The sequence below is a fragment of the Triticum dicoccoides genome, chromosome 1B (genome assembly GCF_002162155.2).
Source record: "Triticum dicoccoides isolate Atlit2015 ecotype Zavitan chromosome 1B, WEW_v2.0, whole genome shotgun sequence".
In the NCBI taxonomy this organism is placed as follows: Eukaryota; Viridiplantae; Streptophyta; class Magnoliopsida; order Poales; family Poaceae; genus Triticum; species Triticum dicoccoides.
Genome location: NC_041381.1, coordinates 52,840,573 through 52,847,883, shown reverse-complemented (window position 1 = coordinate 52,847,883; position 7,311 = coordinate 52,840,573).

The following is a 7,311-nucleotide window of genomic DNA, read 5'->3' as shown; positions in this document are numbered from 1 at the left end:
ATGGTGGGCTGGGTCTGGAGGAGCCGGCGGGTTGTGCGGGAGTGGGCGGCGGCGAGCGGGGGGAGGAGGGTGAGGAGGAGGAGGATGAGGAGGAGGAGTGGGGGCGTGGGCGGCGGCATTGGTGGGTCGGCTGGCCGGCCGCCGGCGTGCTGCTCTACTAAGCGTGGGTTTAGTGGAGGTTTGGGTTGGGCGTGGGGAGAAGAGAGAGCTCAGCTCGGTGGAGGATGGTCAACCATAATCCTTGCTACCTGCAGTTACAACTTACTGTACAAGTAAGGCTTGGCATATGTATGGTATAGGGTTAGCAGCAGCAGAATAGGCAGCTAGTAGCTAGGTACACCCTCCGTCCGAAAATACTTGTCACGAAAACGGGTAAAAATGAATGTATCTAAAACTAAAATACGACTAGATACATCCATTTTTTCGACAAATATTTCCGGACAGAGGGAGTAAAATCTTGAGGCAATAGCACCAGAAGTCCTTGAACTTGTTCTGGATATGATGATCTAGTCCAAAACTTGAAAAAGCAAGCTATTTCATCCTACAACTTGCACCCAATGTGCAAATTTGGTCCTAGCCAATCAGACAACGACAAGTGGAGCCAAGTCAGCACAGCCCACTCCATCCGGTCAGCGCCGCACCTTTTGCAATTACCCCTCTGGCCTTAGCACAAATAAACTCTACACCACCTGAGTTTAACTGCGTGGGTAGCTACACTTCAGAAAAGATAAATACCGTAACTAAAGTTGTGTACCTGAAAAGTGGAACTCCCATGCTTCTAAATGCTGCTCGGTGCCGCTGGCTATCTCCCCATGTGGCTCACCATCTGTGCAGCTTTGAGCATGTTCGTGAAGACAGTGAGGAAGACTACAAAATTCAATACAAGAATCGTGTTAATTCAGTAAGTTGGTTTCTAGTTAGAGATCATCTTTTTTGGAAGTTAGCTGGTGAGCTGCAAAGTTAATTGATCAAGGGGAAATCTAGTTAGAAATCTTTGTTCTGATTTGAATATTGTAAAGCTTGCGAGCAACAGGTGCCATGCAGTTCATAAATAAAAACTCATTTGGTTTCATCACCTCTACATCAAAATCAGTCCCAGGCTGGAGTATCTTCTCTCTGCATGGAGGAAGTTCACACCAACAAATCAGCAAGTTAAGCATAAAATGGCAATAAAGAATACAGGGTCTTGAAAACAGTTTGAAAATGTTCAGGTTCTAAAAATGTTTAAAACAGTTTTGAGCTACTAATTAACTGAAAAACTTCAGGTTCTGAAAATGTTCAGGTTTGGACTTGTAGCTGTACTTTTGCAATTTAGGACCATTAATCTACAAATAATGTTGTAGATTAAGTCCTAAAATGGAGTGCAATCTCTACAAAAATGGAGTACCTGCACTATTATTCAGAACAAATGCAGTCTAGATTGTTAACTGAATTTTTTACTACTCCATGCGGTCCAGTTTTTTCGGTTTTCTACTGCAGTTTGTTAACTAAATTCAGATTCACTTAACTGAATTTACCAAGTGTTAAACGTGTTAACTGAATTTAACACTTGGGACTATGGGACTTGGTAAAAAGGTGCTCAGTCAAATATTGCTCCAGTGCACAAGACACCAGCAATCATCATCTGTTCATAATTACTCCATAATTATTCTAACTGATCTACTCCATATCAACTCTAAATGAAAGCCAATGATATTGACATCAGGTAAATATCCTGTCGGCTCAGCCAACTCCACTCACTCACCTCTCTGCTTCCCTCGCGAGGATCCCCTCCTCCAGCTCGGCGCCGCCGTCTACTATCTTGCATTCTGAAAAACTCACCAGTTCTAGAGAAGCTCACTCTTGAACCTTTTCCCAAGGTATAAATCATCTTTTTTTTCCCAAGGTATAAATCATCTAAATGGGCAGTTGCTGCACATATAAAGTTATTATTGATTATCCATTTTTGTTAAACGTTTCTGCTTACCACAGGGGTAAAATCCCAAATTGGAAATAAAAGGAAGCTACTGTTGCATGGAGAAACCGTCTGCAATATCAGAGCACCTTAACGTAGTTGAAGTCAATTGTGATGTGGTCGACGAGAGAATTCTCAAAGTTCTGAAGTTCCTGTGTGCATTTAACATACGTAAGTTGACTAATGACACTTTACATGCTCTCTATATTCTGAAATTAGATTTAATATATATGTGCAAAAAGTAGAAAGCAGGTAGTGAATAGGAAACTTCTGAATTATCAACGAAGAACAGTTTGTAGGGATTCCAAATTGTTGTAGGCATGAAAAATCTGGGGCTTGCCTGGTGAGGGGCAGGCAGGAAAACCAATATAATCCATTTTGTTGTTAAATGATGTTTAGTCTAACCGTGTTGCCGAAACAATTAGTGATGGACTTGTTGATTAATTGTGGTTTTGTGGGCACTAGCATAAATGCCTGAATGTATTAGTTCAGAGTTATTGTACAATATCTTCAGTTATTCACATGTTGATTTGCACTGATAGTAACCCAAGTGCATAGTAACACAACATTTTGACTCATTGTGTTGTCGAATAGTTTGTGCTAATAAATAGCATAATTTATAGGCTCGCTAGATCTTAGCTGCTCCTTGCCATTGTGGGCTAAAATTCGACACTCGGTTTGGTTGTAATTCTGGCACTAAATTTTTTGGTGTTTTTATAGACTTTCTGTTAGATTTAAGCCTATTGTTGTGTCATTGAGTTGAATAAGTGCATGCCTGTGTGCATAAGTGTGAACGGTACAACTGTGTGGTATGCCGAAGTGCAGCGGCGTATTGCAGTTTGCCTGCAACTGAAGCCAAGTTGTACAGGTGACCAAATCTGTCTCTGTCTTGGTGAGTTGAACCAGTTGAGTGTATAGGTTCAGACTTTAATCCGGGTTTATTTGTGCTAAGGCCAGGGGGGTAATTGCAAAAACTACGTCGCTGACCGGATGTAGTGGTCTGTGCTGACTTGGCTCCACTTGTCGTAGTCTGATTGGCTAGGACCAAATTTGCACATTGGATGCAAGTTGTAGGATGAAATAGTTTGCTTTTACAAGTTTTGGACTAGATCATCACATCCATGACAAGTTCCAGGACTCCTGGTGCTATTACCTCTAAAATGTTAGCACCATGGCGACACCCGGGTAGCAACCCCGGCTGTCCCCATTGCTAATTCTGAAGTTCCTGCTACTCGCCGCAGCAGCAACTCTGTCTCTGTGGCAGGGTGAAGAGCAAGGTCTGCAGCGCCGGCCCATCACGCTTGAGGGTTGCCAGGCCATGTGCGGCCACATCACATCAGCATCCCCCTTCCCATTCGGCATGGATCCAGGCTGCAACAACTCGTTCGACCCCCCTCGTCTCTTCCTTTTCTACAACCGGACCCGGACAGGACTACGAACCTCATTCAGCTAGATGGGCGAGGCGGTGTACTCGACGCCGACACCGATCATGTCGCCCCCGGAGCTGAAGAAGAGGTGGGAAGTGCCCGTGGAGCTCATGGACATATCCATTGCCAAGAGCGAGGCACGGGCTTACGGATTGTTGAGATCCGACTGCGCGCGACCACTTGCTCAAGCTTCAGTTTACGTGGTTGCGTCACCCATTCTACCTGTCAGAGAAGCGCAATTTTCTCATCGGCGTCGGCAGGGACGTCAGAGCTAGGATGAGCAAGCCCTGATACGACATGCTATTCAAGCATCGGGTAAACCTGCACTGCACTATACATGCATTCTTTTCTTTGTCAAACTACTAGATAGATATCCTCTGTGCATCTTCTTACTAAAAAAGGTAAAAAAAAATTAAATGCAACAGCTCGTGTGTCAATGCAACCAGTGCCCAAGGCTATTTTTGCAAGTGCTGGGAACATTACGATGGAAACCCTTAATATTCCTGATGGATGCCAAGGTATGTACACAATGGATTTACATAAATTTGTTAAATCCCAATACAGTAGAAACGCAGACGCTCACATACATGCACGCACGCACACTCACCCCCTGTGAACACACGCACGCACTTCCTATCCCTATGAGCATCTTTGAGAAACTGATATGAGCCGGCAGATTTTGAGATTGACAAAGCCGCCACAGACACATCGTAGTTGATGGGCTATGCTTAGTTCGCTTTGATAGTATTTTATGTTACAATTAGCTGCTCAATCAAGCCTTCACATGTTTTAATCCTTTTCTTCCAGACATCAACGAGTGCGAGCTCCGAGAACAAAATTCTGATCTCCGTGATTTGTATCCTTGCGACGGGATCTGTAAGAACAGGCCGGGAGGCTATGACTGTTAATGCAAACCCGGAATGAAAGGGGACGCCATAAAAGGAACCTGCACGGAGAAACTCCCCCTAGCAGCAAAAGTGACTGTGGGTAAGCACTAATCTTTTTTACTTATAAGAAAAAAAGAGAGTTTATTTTCTCCTGGCCTCTGAATCTAGAGGATGCACACAACCATGATGGTTTACTAAATGCGGAACACAAGAGGTGGCCAGCATCGGCGTAACCAACCATGACTACGAGTGTAAACATATAAGTACAATACTACTCAAGAGTGATGTTTGTCTAGTCTAGTGCACCAGATGACTTGCCTATGCCTGTATATTCTGGTATTAGCTAAGTTGCATTTCAAGTTTTCATCTCTCTTCATTTTTGGGAGATACATTGCGTTTAAGTTATCATGGAGTATGCAGGTACCTTTAACAAAAAGAATATATGGTCCATGCTATTCTTTATTTTACTACTCTCTCTAGAATTCCCAAAATTTATCATTTTGGATAGGTGTAGCCAAACTTTTGAAATTTTGATTGTTGTTATGATTTTACATAATTGGATTCGGTACTTGAAAATCAAGCGTGCATATTTCTCTCGAATAGTACCCCCTCAGCTCCTTTTCTTATTGTGCATAATTTTTCCCATGGCAATGCCTAAAAGACAGAAAGAGTGCTCTTCTTTTCTAATGAATTGAGTTCGAGAATTGATATAAAAAACTAAAAATTATGCCCAACAATAATTGACAAGTCCTATACCATCCAGGGGTGCCGGTAATGATTATTCAGTTTCTGTACTTTTTGTCGTTGTACCTTCAATTTCATCACATAATTAAGTCCTTAAATACTCCCTCTGTCCCATAATATAAGTATATTCATTGTAATAACATCTTATATTATGAGACGGAGGGAATACCATTTTGAAAATTAGTTGGCTTACTAGTTGTATAATTAGTTACTTAGTTGATTATGGAGAAATGGCATGTCAAGTTAATTGAACATTCTTTCATTTAAGTGTAATGTTATTTTGGTGATTGTATATATGAAGATCTTGACAAAAGTAAACTTGAAGCTTGACTATTTTGCACTTTGTCAGGTATTGCTGCCATGATTGTTGTCCCCTCCTCGGGACTCCCCCTAGGTGCAACCAGGGTCCAACTTCACTAGTAGAAAAAAGGTCAAATCTGAGACACATTAGTACCGGTTTGCATATGAGCCGGCACTAATGTGTCCATTAGTGCCGGTTCAAATGACTAGGCGGGAGGAGATCTTTAGTACCGGTTCAATGCGAATCTTTAGTACCGGTTTGTGCCATGAACCGGTACTAAAGGTGCTGGTCGGGCACCAGCATCTTTAGTACCGGTTCGTGGCACGAACCGGTAGTAAAGAGATTGTGGCAGGGCTATTTTTAGTCCCATCTCGCTCCCCTATCAAGATTTTTACCACCTTAAATATGTTACTTCTCAAACTATCACAAGCATTTGGTCTTCATTGAACTCTATGTGTAGGATCTGTGGCTACAATAAGAGTCTTCGCCGGTTCTTAAATCGGGGTAGATTCCTATTGACAATTTAGATTCTCTACAAAAAGATCATTGATGATCAATGTATTTTTTATGTACATCTCTATAGCAGTAGCGCGTTTTGGTTGAAAGGCGGTACTGATCAATATATTTTTTCTGCGTTCAGATGCACAATTTAAATATGTTACTTCTCAAACTATCACAAGCATTTGGTCTTCATTGAACTCTATGTGTATAATTTGTGGACTCAATATGAGTCTTCACCGGTTTCTAAACCGTTGAGGACTCATATTGACAATTCAGATTGTACACAAAAAGATAATTGATAATCAATGTATTTTTGATGTATATTTTTACATGTTTATGCCCTCACTCTCTCCACTCACTCGGTCTCTCCCTCAATCCCCCGCGATGTCATCAATTTCCAACACGTTCTGACATCATTTGCCGTTTTTCGGTAACCGATTTGTTTAGATCAAAGCTAAATGACCGTGAAATTGAAAATCACAGCAAAAAAACAACTCAGAAATAAAGCAGAAAAGAAAAAACTATATAAAAAAGTTACTCAAAAATAAATAGAAGAAAATAAATAATGCAGAAAAGAAAAAGATATATAAAGCAAAAATATTCACAAAGAAACTAAATACAGCAAAAAAAACTACTCAGAAATAAATAAAAGCAGAAAAGAAAAAACTATATAAAAAATTACTCAAAAATAAATAGAAGAAAATAAATAATGCAGAAAAGAAAAAACTATATAAAGCAAAAATATTCACAAAGAAATTAAATACAGCAAAAAAACTACTCAAAAATAAATAGAAGAAAAAAAATAAAGCAGAAAAGAAAAAACTATATAAAAAAATTACTCAAAAATAAATAATGCAGAAAAGAAAAAAACTATATATAAAAGAGTTGGGGCGCTGCCCGGTGGGCCTGTCAGACCTAGGGTCTGCAAATTCAGGCCCAGAAGAGCCGGCAGGCTCACAGGGCAGCGTGCCCTAGTTAGGCCCAGAAGCCTACTATATAGAGGAGTTCGAAAGAGCAGCCGCGGCTGGGTTTATAAACCAGTGCGGCTGCCCTTCGCTCGGCGAGGTAGGACTAAACATAGTGCACCGCGGGTGGCAGCGCACAACCATTAGTACCGGTTAGTGGCTCTAACCGGTACTAATGGGTTGTCCTTTAGTACCAGTTGGAGCCACCAACCGATACTAAAGCCCTCGTTTCCCGCCGCTTGGGCTGGCCAAAATTGGCCTTTAGTACCGGTTGGTGGCTTCAACCGGTACTAAAGGCCCCTCCTATATATATGACACTTACGAAAATTCAGTTCCATCGACACTTCTTCTCCACTTCTCTCGCGCGACATCTATCGCCGACGCCGCCACGCCGCCGCGTCGTCGCCCCTGCCGCCCTCGATCGCCGCCCCCGCCGCACGTCGTCGCCGTCCCCGCCGTCCTCGCTGCCCCCGCCGCCCGTCGTCGCCATCCCCGTCGTCACCGCCCCTCCTCCCCCCCCGCCCGTCGTTGC